The sequence below is a fragment of the Spermophilus citellus genome (genome assembly GCF_964194105.1).
Source record: "Spermophilus citellus genome assembly, chromosome: 4".
NCBI classification, from domain to species: domain Eukaryota; kingdom Metazoa; phylum Chordata; class Mammalia; order Rodentia; family Sciuridae; genus Spermophilus; species Spermophilus citellus.
Genome location: NC_138185.1, coordinates 124,540,979 through 124,560,004, shown reverse-complemented (window position 1 = coordinate 124,560,004; position 19,026 = coordinate 124,540,979).

Sequence of the window (19,026 nt, the reverse complement as noted above, 5' to 3'; positions counted from 1 at the left end):
ATTATTAAATATTTTTAGTAAAATGTTGCCTGCATCTCTTGATAACCTATAAAATATGTTCTTTAATTTAGTAAATCTTTTTTAAAAGATAGATGTTTTTTTATTGTAGCTAAAACAATTCTTAATAACATTTCTGAAATACTTGTAAATTTTTCATAATTATCAGAAGTTGTTTACCAACTTATTTTTTGTTTAAAGTATGATTTTTTTCCCTTTCCTTCTCAGCTTCTTGCAAAAAAAAAAAGTAGGTTTCTGCTAATGAATCAAGCAGACATCTAATATCTTATATTCCTTTTGAACTGTGTAACTTAATATTTGGATTCTTGATAATTTTGTTTTATTATGTAATTGATAAATGGTGATGTGTATTAATGTTTGTTTAACCATATATTTAAACTTTCTTGGAATATGTGATTGCTCCGTGGGAGAAATAATTTGTCCATGTTCATCAGTTTGTAAATACTTCATGTAAGAACTTAAATATCTAAATAAACAATGAAATGCACTTGTTAAAAACAAACAAGACTGGGGTTGTGGCTCAATGGTAGAGCACTTGCCTCGCACATGTGAGACCCTGGGTTTGATCCTCAGCACCACATAAAAATAAATGGATAAAATAAAGATACTGTATCCAACTACAACTAAAAAATAAATATTAAAAAAAAAAAAAAACGGGTAATGGGCTGGATTTGACCAATAGCCTATATAGTTTGCTTACTCCCAGATTAGAGCTTGGACCACTTAAAGGACCCTGGAGCTCAGGGGACAGACCCAGGCTGTGGACAAATGAAAGACACATTACCTAACAATGGATAAACTCATCCAGGACCAATGAAAAATAAGAGCCAAGAACAGAATATAGGGAAAAAACGCATTTTAAAGTTTAGACAGAGATAAAAGAGCTTGTAAAAAAAATTAAGAAAATTAAAAAATCAGAAAACAGAAATAATAAGGCAATCAAGAAAAGGAAGAAATGATCAACAGTATCATATGCAGCAGAATGAAGTACTATTTCTATCATCAGTTATCCTTGGCCTGGAATCTACGTCTTTATTTTCCTACACCTATTTTGAAGTGTGGATTTTGTAGTATTTGTTTTTAATACTTTAAAGTCAGAAATATTTTAGTGTGTGCGTGTGGTGCTGAAGATCAAACCCAGGGCTTCGCACAGTTAAGTGCTTTATCACTGAGCTATATTCCCAGCCCTGCATTTAATATTTTACATTTCAGATTTTGTCTGTTTGTACAATGGTAGAGTATTTAAACCTCTAAAGTAAATTGGTTTAGATTAACATGTAGATTTGTTTGGGGGGGGCAGGAAAATATTTCTATCACTTTTATTTTAAAACGCTTGAAATGTGAAAATCATAGATTTATTTAAAATTGAATAGAAATAAAAGTCAAGCCCAATCTAGGCATTCAGAATCGTGAAACTTTAATTTGAAAACTTTCATGATATAATTAAAATTGTGGCCAGTTTAGCAATCTTCATACATGGGTCAATCATACCTAGGATACCTTTTTTTTAGCAAATATTATAAGCTATCAGCATCTCAAAGATGAAGGGAATCACAACAACAAACTTTGGGAGATGGTTTGTATGAGTCAGGATTTAATCAGGGCACAAAGACCATATAGTAATTTGAATAGGGAAAATTTAATAAAAAGGATTAACAATAGCAGCAGATCTCAGTAAGAGGGAAGATAACTTAAGGAATAAGAACAGGAAAATAGTTACTGTTGTAAGGGTAAAATTTCTAAGCTGTTTCTAAACTGCAAAGCCTGAGTTAAAGTGTAAAAGACCGGGCATTGTAAAGTTTCTAAGCTGCAAGGCCTGAGTTAAAAAGTAAAAGACCAGGTATTGTTAAAATTCCTCTGCTACCCCCAAAACCTGTAATCCCTGTAGCTGTTAGGACAATACTGGAACTTCCCAGTAAATATTCCCACTGACTCCCTGGTTGTCTAATAACCTGGGACTCTGTGTAGTTTGTCACGTAGTTATTTAGGCCCTAAAACCAATCAGTTTAAATGTGTACCCCGCTTAGGAGTGACCAATCACCCCCGTGCAATCTGTTCCCGCCAATGAATGTACTAATCATGTCTCAGAATTGTTGTTCAATTTTCCCGCGCCTCATGATGATTTTTTCTGATGTATGCAAAGCCCCCACCCTCCCCAAAAAGTGTACTTAAGCACTGCTTGACCTCTGCTCGGGGCTCTGGGCTACTCTATCTTCTTGAGTGGGCCTAGAGCCTCAGCGCGCTGAATTGGATCCTCAATAAACCCCTCCTGCTTATTGCATGAAGCCAGTCTCTTGTGGTCTCTTCCTCCGACGCTTCGCGGGACCCTTACACTGTAAAAGAGGAGAGACAGTTGATTAGATAATAAGATGTATAGAGAATGCTAACATACATGAGAAAAGCTGATGTAAGGAGCAGCCACCAACCTGAAAGCTGAGACAGACCACCCAAAGAAGGGGCTCCCTCCTTCCCCAGGCTGAGAGAGTGCAACAGTGGCTCACTGAATGTCAGAGAGGTTTCTGGAGTGCTAATCTCCAAGGGACATGCCAGAGGAAGATGCCCCTGGTGCTACTGGTATTGCAACCTTTGCTACTGGTAAGCTACCAGCACTACAGGAGCCGAATGCTTTAAAAAGTCGTGTATCTTGCAGGAGCTCATTCAGAGGAAAAACAGAACAGGAAGGAAAACCCCTTCCTTCTACAGTGTCTCTCCTGACAAAGTTTAATATCACACCAGCTGGCAAAGGCAAAATATTTAGAGACCAGCTTCATTTTTACAAAGCAGGCAATGAAAACCAAATTTGGAGTTGAGTGTTAATAAATTGATTATCAACACAATGATACTGTCCTTCAGACTAGCAAAGCTCCCTAAATGACTTCCTATCAATAGCATCTTTGGTTCTAGAATATGCTCGGTCATAAAATGGTGCCTTCCAATTTTTTGCTGTCGTATTCCAAAGTGTCTATTTTCTATAATATGAAATATTAGGGAAAATTCGTACTTCAAAATACCCTTAACCTTATTCTCTTCAAACTCTTAAGTCCCATCCATCACCATATTCCATGAATTTTACCTCCTAAATATTTCTCAGGTGTGTCCATTCTTCTCTGTCCTACTGCCACCACTCAAGTCCAGCTATGATAGTTTATTTCTTTTCTAGGCTTATGCAATAATCACCCAACAGTTTTCCTCACATTGCCTTAAATATTCAATTTCCACTTGGTAACTAAAGGGCTCTTTTTCAAAACCTTTTTATTTGGGGGGGGGGGTGGGCGCTGGGGTTGTGGCTCTGAGGAAGAGCACTCGCTTAGCATGCATTGAGGCACTGGGTTTGATCCTCAGCACCACATAAAAATAAAATAAAGGTATTATGTCCATTTACAACTTAAAAAAATGTTTAAAATTTTGAAATAATTGTAACTTCACAGAAAGTTTCAAAGAAATGTATAAGGAAGTTCCTTGCATTCTTTCTTTAGGTTTCCCTGATTTTAACATAATATACTACAGTGGAACAATATTAAAATCAAGAAACTGACAAATTGGGCAAGGTGGCACAGACCTGTAATCCCAGCAACTCTTTGTATTTTGAAGATTAAAAACCCCAAAATGTGATTGCTGGATCATATGGTAAGCCCATTTTTACTTTTGCAAGGAACTGCCAAATTATTATCCAGAATACAGAGTGTTCTTTTTAATAAATCTCATCATTTCATTCCTTTTTTTTTATTTTTAATATTTATTTTTTAGTTCTTGGAGGACACAACATCTTTGTTGGTATGTGGTGCTGAGGATCGAACCCGGGCCGCATGCATGCCAGGCGAGCGTTCGACCGCTTGAGCCACATCCCCAGCCCATCATTTCATTCTTTTACATAAAATTTCTCAATAGCTTCCTACTGCTTTTATAATAAAGACTAGGTTATTTAAAAACATGAATTACAAGGCTTATATAACATAAATTTCAATACCACTCCCTTTGCTCTTTATGCTCACAGGCCTTTACATTTTTTCAAAATTCATCGTCATTTTCTGCCATAGGGTCTTTGCAAATGCAGTCTTCTCTTTCTGGGACAATTACCTGCTTTTCCTAGTCAAATTAACTCAAATTCTACCTTTCATCCTTACTCCAGTACATCCATCTGGTAGTCTAAGTCAGATTCCATTTTTCATAATTTTTTTCATTACTTCCTTCAGTTTGATACTACACATTAATTTCTCTGAATATCAGATTAAATTCTATCTCTATCTCCAGATTAAAATCGGTATGAGCAAGAATTAAAGCAATTCTTGCTCCTTATGGTCTGGAACATAGTAAGTACTTAATAAATATATTTGAATGAACTAATGAATTGTATATTGGCAAAGAATTCAGTGTCAAAGTCTTAACATTCTACAATTTTATTTATCCATTATTCACTTAATATATACTAACTACTAATATGTTAAAAATGGTCTGTAAGCAATACATTATTATGGCCAAATTGCAGATACAGAGTTTACATTAAATACATCCTGAAGTATATATTATTTCAGACAAAAACTTTCTAAATACTTTTAGTATATAAACATTGTTGAAAATAAAATATTAGGGCTGGGGATGTAGTTCAGTGGCAGAGCACTTGCCTCACATGTGGGTTCAATTCTCAGCACCACACACACAAAAATAAACAGATAAAATAAAGGTATGCTGTCCATCTACAACTCCAAAATTTTTTTTTTTAAAAAAGAAAATAAATGATTAATAAGGCATTTAAAATTCTTTTAAAAAAATAAAGCAGAGTGCTGCGGCACACACCTGTAATCCCAGCCACCTGGGGGGCTGAGACAAGAGGATTATAAATTCAAGGCCAACCTTGCAATTTAGCAAGACACTGTCTTAAAAAAAGGAGGGGGGGTGCCTGGGGGGGGTGTAGCTCAGTGGTTAACACCCCTAGGTTCAATCCCTTGGCCAAAATAAATAAAAAATAAAAATAAAAAATTGAGGAGATTTATAAGTCAAGGAAGAGATAAATGTCTATGTAGCTTTCCTTCTTGATCACTGTTTGTCATAAGACTTGACATAACCTCTTTAATCAATAACCAAAGACTTGAATTTAATATAACCATCACCAGAAGGTCCCTGGTATTTTCCCTGGGCAACATGGTTTAAAACATTCATGAATGTAGCATCATACTTTAAGTGACATAGCTCTAGGCATCTGTCTGATCTTTGATCCCCAAGGCAGAGTGAGTGAGCCACACACTTATGTGACAGCTGATGAAACCAACATAGCAAAGTAGTGTGGGATTTTTGCCTTTTTCTTTTTTTAACAGCAATAGGAAAAGAGGCAATTTTTGTTGTAGTTGTTTACTTGTTTTCTCGGGATATAAATACTGCCAACATAGGCAGACTGAAACACTGTGGGTGCCTGAGAAATATTTTAAGAACATGTAGGAATGAGGAAAATGTGTACATATTTGTGAATGAAACTACCTGAGAAACATGGCAAATCTTGGTGTTAAAAAAACAAACTGAATAAGGAACAATTGACATTTAAAAAATTATCTTTTAATCAACAGTAAATATGCCAATTTAAGTTTTCTGGGTTTGTATGTGTTTGGAGAGTAAGAGTGGGGACAGGGAGGCAAAATAATGACAACTTTGTACAATAATATCCTTTGAGTACCTCACTGTTTCTACATTCACTTTTTTTCATGGAGATGTAATTACATACCATATAAAATTCACCATTCTTGTGGGTACAATTTAGTATTTAGTACATTCAACTTTTACTTTATTGTAGTACATCTGTGGTATCATTTAACTATCAACACTAACTTAGAACATCTTCACCACACCAAAGAGAAACCCTACAATTGTTAGCAATCACTCCTTCCCTAACCCCTCCCCATTCCACCAACACAAATCTGTTTTCTATTTCTATGGATTTGCCTGTTCTGGACATTTTCTTTCATGTAAATTAAATTGTAGGACATATGTCCTTTAATAGTTGGCTTCTTTCACTTAGTGTAATGTTATCAAGATTCATCCACGTTGTATACAAACATACATCATTCCTTTTATGACTGAACAATATTCCACCATATAAGCTATACCAGTACATTCACTACTCAATTTCTAAAATTTTGAACCATTTTCAAAGTTACAGAAGAGACACAAGAAAAATTAAAATTCTAACATATCCTTCACTCAGATTATAAATGCTTTGCCTCAATTTCTTATGCGCTTTCCTTCTCTTTCTCTGTCTACACACTCACACATTATTACTATTGCTATTTTCTGTACAATTTTCTGAACCATCTTTCCTCTTTACCCTTAATACTTTAGTGTATATTTCTTTTTAAAAAAAAATTTTTAGTTGTCAATGGACCTTTATTTTATTTATTTATATGCAGTACTGAGAATCAAACCCAGTGCCTCACACATGGCAGGCAAGTGCTCTACCAATGAGTCACAATCCCAACCCTTCAATGTATATATCTTAAGAACAACATAGCTTCTTATATAATTAGAGAATAGTAATCAAATTAACAACATTTAACACTAGTAAAATAATATTATCTAACACAGTAATGCATTACTTAACAGTGGGGATATGCTCTGAGAAATACCTCATTAGGAGGTTCCATCATTCTGAGAATCTCATAGAGTGGAGTTATACTAAATTGGCTACAATGACACTAGGTGATATAATCTCATAGGATCACTGTCATATATGTGGTCTGCCATTGAAAAATTATTATGTGGCACATGACTATATTTAAATTACACTAATAGTTCCAATAATGTCCTTTATGCCAATTTTGTAAACTTTATGCCTTAATTCCCTGATCAAGGATCCATATTGTATTTAACTTCCATGCTGCTTTTTTTTTTTTTTTTTTTTAAAGAGAGAGAGAGAATCTTTTTTGTAGATGGACACAACACAATGCCTTTATTTTTTTATGTGGTGCTGAGAATCGAATAGAACCCGGGTCTCCCCCCCTTCCCCCCCCCCCCCCCCCCCCCCCCCCCGTGGTAAGCGAGTGCTCTACCGCTGAGCCACAATCCCAGCCCCCATGCTGCTCTTTAATCTGGAACAGTCCCCTCAATCTTCTCTTGCCTTTCATGATTCTGAATGATTGATTGATTGTATTTCAACAATATTTATTTAGGAAAACTCGCTCTTAATTTTTTTCTTTGGGTGAATGTGTATAGACTGTATTATTGAATGGCCTCCTAAGAAACCTAACATGCAAAGCTGAAACCTCTCAGCAACTCCCATAAGTTTCTGCATATGACCATGGAGCAGAGTTCTCAAGTCTAGAATAGTTCTCTTTGTTTTCTTTATTTTTTAAATGTGTTCTTTTTAGATATACATGACAGTAGAATGTATATTGATATAGCATACATACATGGAGTATACCTCATTCTAATTAGGATCCCATTCTGTAGTTGTACATCATGTGGAGTTACATTGGTCATGTATTCATACATGAGCATAGGGAAATTATGTCTAATTCATTCTGCTGTCATTTCTATTCCCATGCCCTCTCCTTTCCCTTCATTCCCCTTTGTTTAATCCAATGAACTTCTATTCTGCCCCTCCCCCAACACACTTATTGTGGGTTAGCATCCAGATATCAGAAAGCACATTCAGCCTTTAGTTTTTTTGGGATTGACTTACTTCATTTAGTGTGATAGTCTCTAGTTCCATCCGTTTACTAGCAAATGCCAAAATTTCATTCTTTATAACTGAGTAATATTTAATTGTGTATATATATATATACACCACATTTTCTTAATCCATCTATTGAAAAGCACCTAGGTTGGTTTCATAGCTTAGCTATTGTGAATTGAGTTGCTATAAACACTGATGTGGCTGCATCACTATAGTATGCTGACTTTAAGTCCTCTGGGTACAAACCAAGGAACAGGATAACTGGGTCAAATGGGGGTTTCATTCCATGTTTTCTGAAGAATCTCCGTACTACTTTCCAGAGTGATTGCACCAATTTTCAGTCCCACCAGCAATGTATGAGTGCACATTTTTCCCCACATCCTCACCAACATTTATTGTTACTTATATTCTTGATAATTGCCATTCTGACTGCAGTGAGGTAGAGTCTCAGTATAGTTTTAATTTTCAGTTCTCTAATTGCTAGAGATATTGAACATTTTTTCATATATTTGGCAATCATTCATATTTATTCTTTTGTGAAGTGTCTGTCCAGTTCTTTGCCCATTTATTGATTGGAATATTTATTTTATAGGTGTCAAGTTTTTTTTGAGTTTTTTATATATCCTTAAGATTAGTGGTCTATCTGAAGTGCAGGTGGCAAATATTTTCTCCCATTCTGTAGGCTCTCTCTTCATATTCTTGATTGTTTCTTTTTAAAAAAAATATTTATTTTTTAGTTGTAGTTGGACACAATACTTTATTTTATTTATTTATTTTTTAATATTGTGCTGAGGATCGAACCCAGGGCCTTGCATGTGCTAGGCAAGCACTGTTCCGCTGAGCCACAACCCCAGCCCTCTTGATTGTTTCTTTTGCTGTGAAGAAACTTTTTTGTTTGATACCATCCCATTTATTGATTCTTGATTTTACTTCTTGTGCTTTGGGAGTCTTGTTGAGGAAGTCTGTTTCTAAGGCAACATGGAGGAGAGTTGGGCCTACTTTTTCTTCTAGTAAGAGCAGGGTTTCTGGTCTAATTCCTAGGTCCTTGATCCACTTTGAATTTTGGGCAGGGTGAGAGAGAGGGGTTCAATTTCATTTTGCTACATGTGAATTTCCAGTTTTCCCAGTACCATTTGCTGAAGAGGCCATCTTTTCTCCAGTGTAAGTTTTTGGCACCTTTGTCTAGTATAAGATAATGTATTTATGTGGGTTTGTCTCTATGTCTTCTCTTCTGTACCACTGATCTTCATGTCTCTTTTGGTGCCAATACCATGTCATTTTTGTTACTATAACTCTGTAGTATAATTTAAGGTCTGGTACTATGATGCCTCCTGCTTCACTTTTCTCCCCAAGAATTGCTTTGGCTATCCTGGGCCTTTTATTTTTCCAAATGAATTTCATGACTGCTTTATCTGTCTCTATCAAAAATGTCATTGGCACATCAAGAAAAGAAAACTTCAGACCAATATCTCTAATGAACATAGATGCAAAAATTCTCAATATAATTCTGGCAAATTGAATACAAAAACATATTAAAAAGATCATGCACCATGATCAAATGGGATTTATCTCAGGGATGCAAGGTTGGTTCAACATGTGGAAATCAATAAATGTAATTCACCACATCAATAGACTTAAAGATAAGAATCATATGATGGGGCTGGGGAAATAGCTCAGTTGGTAGAGTATTTGCCTCACATGCCCAAGGCCCTGGGTTTGATCCCCAGCACCACCACCAAAAAAAAAAAAAAAAAAAAAAGGAATCATATGATCATCTCAATAGATACAGAAAAAGCAAAATACAGCACCCATACATGTTCAAAACACTAGAAAAACTAGGGATAACAGAAACATATCTCCACATTATAAAAGCTGTCTATGCTAAGCCCTAGGCCAATATCATCCTAAATGGAGAAAAATTTGAAAGCATTCCCTCTAAAAAATGGAACAAGACAGGGATGCCCTCTTTCACCACTTCTATTTAACATAGTTCTTGAAACACTGGCCAGAACAATTAGACGAAAGAAATTAAAGGGATACAGATAGGAAAAGAAGAATTCAAATTAGCACTATTTTCCAAGGATATGATTCTATATCTAAAAGACCCAAAAAATTTCACCAGAAAACTTCTAGAAGTAGTAAATGAATTCAGCAAAGTAGCAGGATACAAAATCAACATCCATAAATCAAAGGCATTTCTGAATATCAGTGATAAATCCTCTGAAAGAGAACTAAGGAAAAGTACCCCATTTACAACAGCCTCAAAAAAAAAAAAAAAAATACTTGGGTGGCTGAGGTTGTGGCTCAGTGGGAGATCATGTGCCTAGCATGTATGAGGCACCAGGTTTGATCTTCCGCACCACATATAAATAAATAAATAATAAATGTACATAAGAAACTAAAAAATATTTTAAAAAATAAAATACTTGGGAATCAACCTAACAAAAGAAGAGAAAGACCTCTATAACTAAACTAGAGAACGCTAAAGAAAGAAATTAAAGAAGAACTTAGAAGTTAAAAAGGTCTACCTAGTTCTTGGATAGGCAGAATCAAAATTGTCAAAATGACCTTAAACTATATTACAGAGCAATAATAACAAAAACAGCATAGTATTGGCACCAAAATAGACTGGTAGACCAATGGTATAGAATAGAGGGCAAAGAGACTAACCCACATAATTACAGTTATATTATATTAGACAAAGGTGCCAAAAACATATATTTGAGAAAAGATAGCCTCTTTAATAAATGGTGCTGGGAAAACTGGAAATCCATATGCAACAAAATAAAATTAAACTTCTATCTCTTACTATGCACAAAACTCAACTCAAAGTGGGTCAAGGACCTAGGAATTAAACCAGAAACCCTTTGTCTAATAGAAGAAAAAGTAGGCCCTAATCTTCATCATGTTGGATTAGATCCCAACTTCCTTAATATGACACCTATATCGCAAGAATTAAAATCAAGAATCAATAAGTGTGATAGATTCAAACTAAAAAAGCTTCTTCTTAGCAAGAGAAACAATCAGTGAGGTAAATAGAGAGCCTACAGAATGGGTACAAATTTTAACAAACGCACATCAGAGTACTAATCTCTAGAGTATATAAAGAACTCAAAAAGTTAAACACCAACAAAACAAATAACCCAATCAATAAATGGGCCAAGGAACTGAACAGATACTTCTCAGAAGATGATCTACAGTCAATCAACAAATATATGAAAAAATGTCCAACAACTCTAGCAATTAGAGAAATGCAATTCAAAACTACCCTAAGATTCCATTCCAGTCAGAATGGCAGCTATTATGAAGACAAACAACAATAAGTGTTGGCAAGGATGTAGGGAAAAAGGTACACTCATACACTGCTGGTAGGACTGCAGATTGGTGCAGCCAATATGGAAAGCAGTATGGAGATTTCTTGGAAAATTGGGAATGGAACCGCTTTTTGACCCAGGTATCCCTCTCCTTGGTCTATACACAAAGAACTTAAAAAACAGCATACTACAGGGACACAGACACATCACAATAGCTAAATTGTGGAACCAACCTAGATGCCCTTCAATAGATGAATGCATTAAAAAAAAAGTGACATATAGACACAATGGAATATTACTTAGCAATAAAAGAGAATAAAATCATGGCATTTGAGGTAAATAGATAGAGTTAGAGAAGATAATGCTAAGTGAAGTTAGCCAATCCCAAAAAAACAAATGCCTAATGTTTTCTTTGATATAAGGAGGCTGATTCATAGTGAGGTAGGGAGAGGGAGCATGGGAGGAATAGACAAACACTAGATAGGGCAGAGAGGTGGGAGTGGAAGGGAGGGGACATGCAGTTAGAAATGATGGTGGAATGTGATGGACATCATTATCCAAAGTGCATGTATGAAGACACGAATTGGTGTGAATATACTTTGTATACAACCAGAGATACTAAAAATTGTGCTCTATATGTGTAATAGGAATTGTAATGCATTCCACTGTCACATATAAATAAAAAAAATTAACTAAAAGAAAAAGAAAAATGTCATTGGAATTCTATTAGGAATTGCATTAAATATGTACAGCATTTTTTGTAGTATGGCCATTTTGACAATATTAATTCTGCCTATCTAAGAACATAAGAGATCTTTCCATCTTCTCAGTCTTCTTCAGTTTCTTTCTTTAGTGCGTGGTAATTTTCATTGTAGAGGTATTTCACCTCTTTTTGTTAGACTGATTCACAAGTTTTTTTTTAAATTGTTTTTGTTTTGAGGCTATTGTGAACTAGATAGTTTTGCTAATTTCTTTTTCACTTGATTCATTATTGGTATGTAGAAACTCAGTTGATTCATGGGTGTTAGTTAATTTTATATCCTGCTACTTTGCTGAATTTTTTAATGAGTTCTGGAAGTTTTTTTGGTCTTCTAAATATAGAAATCATGTCTTTGGAAAATAGGGACAGTTTGAGCTCTTCTTTTCCAGTTCAGATCCCTTTAATTTCTTTCTTTTGCCTAATTGTTCTGGTTACAGTTTCAAGGACTATATTGAATAGAAGTGGTGAAAGAGGGAATTCTTGTCTTCTAGTTTTTAGAAAGAATGCTTTCAATTTTTTTTTTCATTTAGAATGATGTTGTTACCCCTATTTACCGGTGACAAGTCCTTGCTTCCCCAAATGCTGAAGTATAACACCAGAGAAGCATGCAGAGGCAAGTTTAGAGTGGAAATTAGAAGCTTTATTAAAGGACAGTAGAAAAGACTGCTTCCCGAGGAAGAAGGGGACCCAAAAGGCAGAATCCGTGGAATGGGGAGGTCTTCCCTTTTTTATAGCTAAGGTCTTCTTTCAGCTTTCCCACATTCCTGTCCTTTATTTTCTGTTATCTTGCAATGATAGAATGCAGGTGGGAAGGCTCAAAAGGCGGGGGATAGGTGGGCTGAAGCAGTAATCTGGGCAGGAAGGGCCTGGATTAGCATCTCTGTATTTGCCTAGAGCTGCTTCATTAACATTTCCTTAGGATGGGCTCAGGGCCTTGGGGACATTAACATTTCAATTTCCCCAAGTGCTGCTCTGGTTTCCTGGATTCCATTCTCAATAATGGCCACCATTTTATCTATCTTACTTGATATTAGACCCAATTTACCTAACTATACTAACTACCTATCTTTAAATCTGGCTTCAATGTTGGCCTTGGTTTAACATATATAGCTTTTACAAGGTAAATGTATGTTGAGGTTGTTCCTACTATCCCTAGTTTTTCCAGTATTTTGAACATGAGTGGATGCTGAATGTCAAATCTTTTTTCTGTATCTATTGAGACAATTGTGATTCATGTCTTTAAGTCTATTGATGTGATGAATTGCATTTATTGATTTCCATATATTGAACCAACATTGCATCCCTGGGATGAACCCCACTTGATCATGGCACACTATCTTTTTAATATGTTTTTGTATGCAATTTACCAGTATTTTATTAAGAACTTTTGCATCTATGTTCATCAGGGATATTTGTCTGAAGTTTTCTTTCTTTGATGTCTTTTTGTCCGGTTTTGGTATCAGGGTGATACTAGCTTCAAAGAATGAGTTTGGAAGGATTCTCCCCTTTTCTATGTTATGGAATAATTGGAGGAGGATTGGTGTTAGTTCTTCTTTGATATTTTTAAAAATGCAAGTCTGTACTTATTGCAGAGTGACACTCAGTTTGGATTTGTCTGATGTTTTCTCAGGATTAGATCACAGGTTCTTGGTGGGAATAGTGTGTGAATGAGGCCGTGTTCTACATAGCACAGCACATCACGAGGCAGTGATATCAGTTTATTTTTGGTTCTCTTAACTTTGATCACTTGGCCAATATGGTACTCTCTAACTTTCTCCAATATAAAGTTATCTTTCCTGAGAAGACTATACTGAGAAAATACTTCATGACTATGTAAATATTCTATTCTTCACTAAACTTTCATCTACTAGTTGTTGCATCTATTTATAATTCTTACCTGAATCAGTAATAACTATAATAACAATGAACCAATCATTTGAACTCTATCCTTCCTTCTACAGTTTTCATTTGGCATTCTACTATAAATATACATTGCATTTGTCCTTTGCTTATAATTTCTTCTTTAGTGATATGAATGAATTTAGGCATTCTTGTTACCGCTGTTGACCGGTGATGAGTCCTTGCTTCCCCAATGTTGAAGAATAACACCAGAGAAGCACGGCGAGGCAAGGTCAGAGTGGAAAATTAGAAGTTTATTAAAGGACAGCAGAAAAGACTTCTCCTGGAGGAAGAAGGGGACTCAAGAGATGGAATCCATGGAAGTGCGGTTGTCTCTCCATTTTATAGTTTTTGGTGATGGAATGTAGGTGGGAAGGCCCAAGGGATGGGACTCAGGTGGGCCAAAGAAGTAATCTGGGCACTTCCAAATCAGCATCTTCAAGTTTGCTGTTCATTAACATTTCTTTGGGATGTGCTTTCTTCAAATCTGTTGGGGGCTGTTTCCTGGACTTCATTAACATTCTGAGAGTTGTTCAACTTTTCCGGGAATTCATTCTCAACATGGCCTCCATTTTAGATTTCACTCGATATTAGACCCGATTTACCTAACTACACTGACTACCTAATTTTAAATCTGGCTTCATTCTCTTCAATGGGTTGTTCATTATTAATTCTGATACTCAATTTGTTCCGGATTTGGCTAGTAAGTGCCCTTTAGCTCACTCCTGTGATTTTTTTTGAACATGTCCCATAATTCCTTGAGCACTTTCCCTACTTTCTGACACAACAAAATGTTCCAGGTTCCAATACTAACCTTTTCTGTTCCCAGCCCTGAAATTAAAAAATTAGAAAATTTCCCCAGCATCCCTGGTCCTTTTATTGGAGAATGATATTTAGAAAATGAATTCTGAATGCCTGGTCAGGGGTGTCATTGATCATAGGTGCTTTCTGGAGAAAATGGCAATTTCATATGGTTCAATCATATACTATTTTTTAATTAGTTATATATGACAGTGGAATGTATTCATTATACACAAATAGAGCACAGCTTTTAATCATATTGTAAAGGTAAAATTTCTAAGCTGATTCTAAGCTGCAAAAGCCTGAATTAAAATGTAAAAGACTGGGCATTGTAAAGCTTCTAAATTGCAAAGCTTGAATTAAAATGTAAAAGACTAGGTATTGTTAAGTTCCTCTGCTACACCCAGAACCTGAAATTCCTGAGATAGTTAAAACAATGCCCTACTGGCCATTTAGCCTAGGGCCCTGTGCAGTTTGTCACAGGGCCCCGAACCAATCAGTTTGAATGTGTACCTCGCTTAGAAGTGACCAATCACCCCCGCCCAACCTGTTCCCGCCAATGAATGTGCTAATCACGTCTCAAGAGTTGTTGTTCAATTTTCCTGCGCCTCATGATGATTTGTTCTGATGTATGCAAAGCCCCCCCCCTCCCCAAAAAGTGTACTTAAGCTCTGCTTGACCTCTGCTCTGGGCTCTGGGCTGCTCTCCCTTCTTGAGTGAGCCTTGAGCCTCAGCGCGCTGAATTAGGATCCTCTTCAATAAACTCCCTCCTGCTCATTGCATGAAGCTGGTCTCTTGTGGTCTCTTTCTCCAACGATTCGCCAGACCCTTACAATATATTTTTCACAAATCTATATCAGTACATATAGATACTTCTAATTCCAAACCAATTCCACACAGTTCTTCCTTGCTTATTACCCTGCTGTGTTTGTATCTTTCTTTTCCCATGCTGGCTCTGATTCCCAGAACTCACATTTTTATTATGACTTCTGTTATAAACAAACTGTGAAAGCACAGTTTTCATTTCCACTTTCAAAATTACATTAACATTACATACAAACCATAAGCACAAATGCTTCTGTATGCTGCACAGATAACTTGAAAGTCATTCAGTTGAATAAGTTTTAGTCAGACCCCCTTACATAAAAATGTCAACCTCCACTATTGTGACTTCATGTTTTGGATTATAAAACTGCTTTGGTTTTTTTTTTTTTAATATTTATTTATTTATTAGTTATTGGCGGACACAACATCTTTGTTTGTATGTGGTGCTGGAGAATCGAACCCGGGCCGCACGCATTCCAGGCGGGCGCGCTACCGCTTGAGCCACATCCCCAGCCCCTGCTTTGGTTTTTTAGAGTTATGTATTAAAATGTAAATCACCTTCCTCTGACAGCTTAATAATCAATATCTTGATGGATATAATAGCTCTTGTGAGTGAGGCTCAGCTGGAGGAAACTGAAACTGAAAAAGATTGAGAGAGAAAGAGATGAAGATTGAAGGGAGTTAAGGAGAGCTGAATAACATCAAAGCTTGAATTTTCCTAATTATCAACTTTTAAAAATCTATATATTGAGGGCTGGGGATATAGTTCAACTGGTAGAGTGCTTGCTTTGCATGCATAAGGCCCTGGGTTCAATCCAAAGCACTGTCAAAAAAAAAAAAAAAAAAAAGAAAAAGAAATGTATATGTTGAATTGACTATGAATATATGTATAAACATGTGCTATTTTTCTTTTAAATATTTCTTCAAATATATCTTTTGATAGTTTTTTAAATTTGTTCTGTTAACTCTTGCACATTTTTGAGATGTATTCTTAATTGTTTACATGGTAAATTATACCTTATTTTAAAAAACTACATGTTCTAATTTTTTGTTGCTGGTATACAGAAACTCTGTTGTACTTTGTATCCTGATCTTCTCACAATCTTATTTAATTCTTCTATTTGGAATCATAGTTTATCCATTGACTTTCTTGGATTTCCAATTATATGCATGTTATTACAGTTTCGTTTTTTTCCTTTGCAGTTTTACCTGCATACCACATGATGCTTGTTGAATAGAGGTGGTAAAAGCAAGCATTTTGGACCTGTCTCTTTTCGTGTGTGATGTCTGCTACAGGGTTGTTTTTTACTTACAGTTCACTCAAAACTTTTTCTTTTTTAAAAAATGATGGAAGTAGAATTTTAACAAATTCTCTTCCTCCTTTTAAACACTCAAATTGTTTTTCTTTAATTTATTAATTTTCTAGATTCCATGAATGAACTGACATCAAAACACCTGAAAAACCAGCCTCTATCTCAGAGCAAAGCCTGTCCTTGGAAAAATCCACAGAGCACTCCTAAGCACATTCCCACCCTGCTAAGTTGTTTATCTACAAATAACAGGAGAGATCTGCTGCGCCAGGTGTCCCTGACTCAGTCAGGCCAGGTGGAGATCCATAGCAACCCCCTAGCAGCCACCAATCAGCATGAGACAGGGAAATACCTGGGATGCCAGATGACCCTCCCAGTTTATGGTGGTTGATAACATGTTGGGAAACCATGTAGTTCAGCACGTACACCCCTCTTGGTTTAAACCAATCAGTTCAAACGAATACCCCTTTTGTACTGACCAATCACCCCTACCCAACTTGTTCCCGCCAGTGAATGTGCTAATCATGTTTTAGAGTTGTTATTTGATTTTCCCGCGGTGTGTGATGATTTGCTATGATGTATGTGAAGTCCCTGCCCTCTCCAAAAAATGTATAAAACTGCTGCAAACCCTGGGCTCGGGGCCTCTCAGCGTCACCAGTTGCTGTGTGTGCGTGCGGAGGACCGAGCTAGCTCGCAATAAACACCTCTTTGCTGCTTACATCGATCTTGGGTCTCTGGTGGTCTTTGGGGGTCCCAAATTCGAGCATAACACACCCTTTTATTCCTGGGATAAAACCAATACTGGGTAATACTTTATTTCTTTTTCTTTTTCTTTTTTTAAAGAGAGAGTGAAAGAGGAGAGAGAGAGAGAGAGAGAGAGAGAGAGAGAGAATTTTTTTAAATATTTATTATTTTTTAGTTCTCGGCGGACATAACATCTTTGTTGGTATGTGGTGCTGAGGATCGAACCCCGGCTGCACGCATGCCAGGTGAGCGCGCTACCGCTTGAGCCACATCCCCAGCCAATACTTTATTTCTTTCTGCAAATATTTAAGATTGTTGCATCTGTACTTGTAAGTTTGAAACAGTCTATAATTTATCTTTACAGCTCTTTGTCCTGTTATGGTATTAACTTTGTTCCACCTTAAAATAATTTTTTTTTCTTTTTCTATTTATGAAACAGTTAATATAAAGTAGGTTGTTTTAATCAGTTTTTTTCATCACAATGTCTGAAACAACTGATAAAAACAACTTAAAGGAGGAAAAGTTTATTTGTGGCTCAGTTTCAGAGGTCTTAGTCCATAGACCACCGATTCCATCATTGCTCTGGGCCCAAGTTGAGGCAGCACATCATGGAGGCAGGACTCTGCAGAGGAAAGCAGCTCCCCTGCTGGCAACAAGCGAGCAGAGAAAAAGGATGAGAATGGGCTGTGGGGAAGATGCATCCTTCCAGAACATGCCCCCCAAGTGACCCATCTCCTCCAGCAATGCCCTACCTGCCTACTCTTAACCACCAATCATTCAAACTGGGATGAACTGACTAGGTTACAGCTCTCACAATGAGTCACTCTACCTCTGATCTCATATTTAAATTATAACATAGGTATAATCTCTATTTTGGAAAGTTTTATTAGAAGTTTCTTATAAAACCATAAAAACCATCATTAAGGATTTTGTGTATACAAATAGGATATGTAAGTAGGGGTAATTTTTTTTTTTTTTTTTTTTTTGCGCTAATGGGGATTTAACCTAGGTGTGCTCCACCTTTGAGCTACCTCCCTAGCCAATCTGTGTTTGTTTTCACCTTTGAGACAGGGTCTCACTAAATGGCCCAGAATGACCTTAGAACTTCTGATCCTCCTGCTCCAGCCCCCCAAGTAGGTAGAAACAATTATGAGCCATCATGAATGGCTGTAGGGGTGAACAAACAAAACCAAAACCCAAACAAACAAAAAACCCCACAATTTATTTCAAGTTCATAAGCCTAGAGCAGTATTTCTCAATTCTGACTGCACTATTAGGACCCACCCCCATCACTTCCCCACCCTCCAAAATCAATGCCTGCTTTCTTATTTCTCATGTGTTAAAATGAAACTGTCTACAAGTGGTTCCTGGGAATTCATTTTTAAATGTGTTCAGTAATGGACAGCCAGGGTTACTTTATTCTCCCTTAGAAAATTGTCCATTGAATGCATTTTATTTCAGATGTGTGGACATTAAATTGGTTATGGTATTTTATTCACATTTAAGAATATCTACTGTATCTCTGCTTTTAAGTGTGCTCATTTTAATACGTAATATTAGTTACCTGCATCTTCTCTTTTTCATCCTCTTGCTTAATTTGGCTAGATATTTTAAATTTTTATTAGATTGTTAATCCTCTTTACTCAATGTTGTTAATTTTAGCTGTTTTTTCTTTTTATTTGGATGGCGCATAGT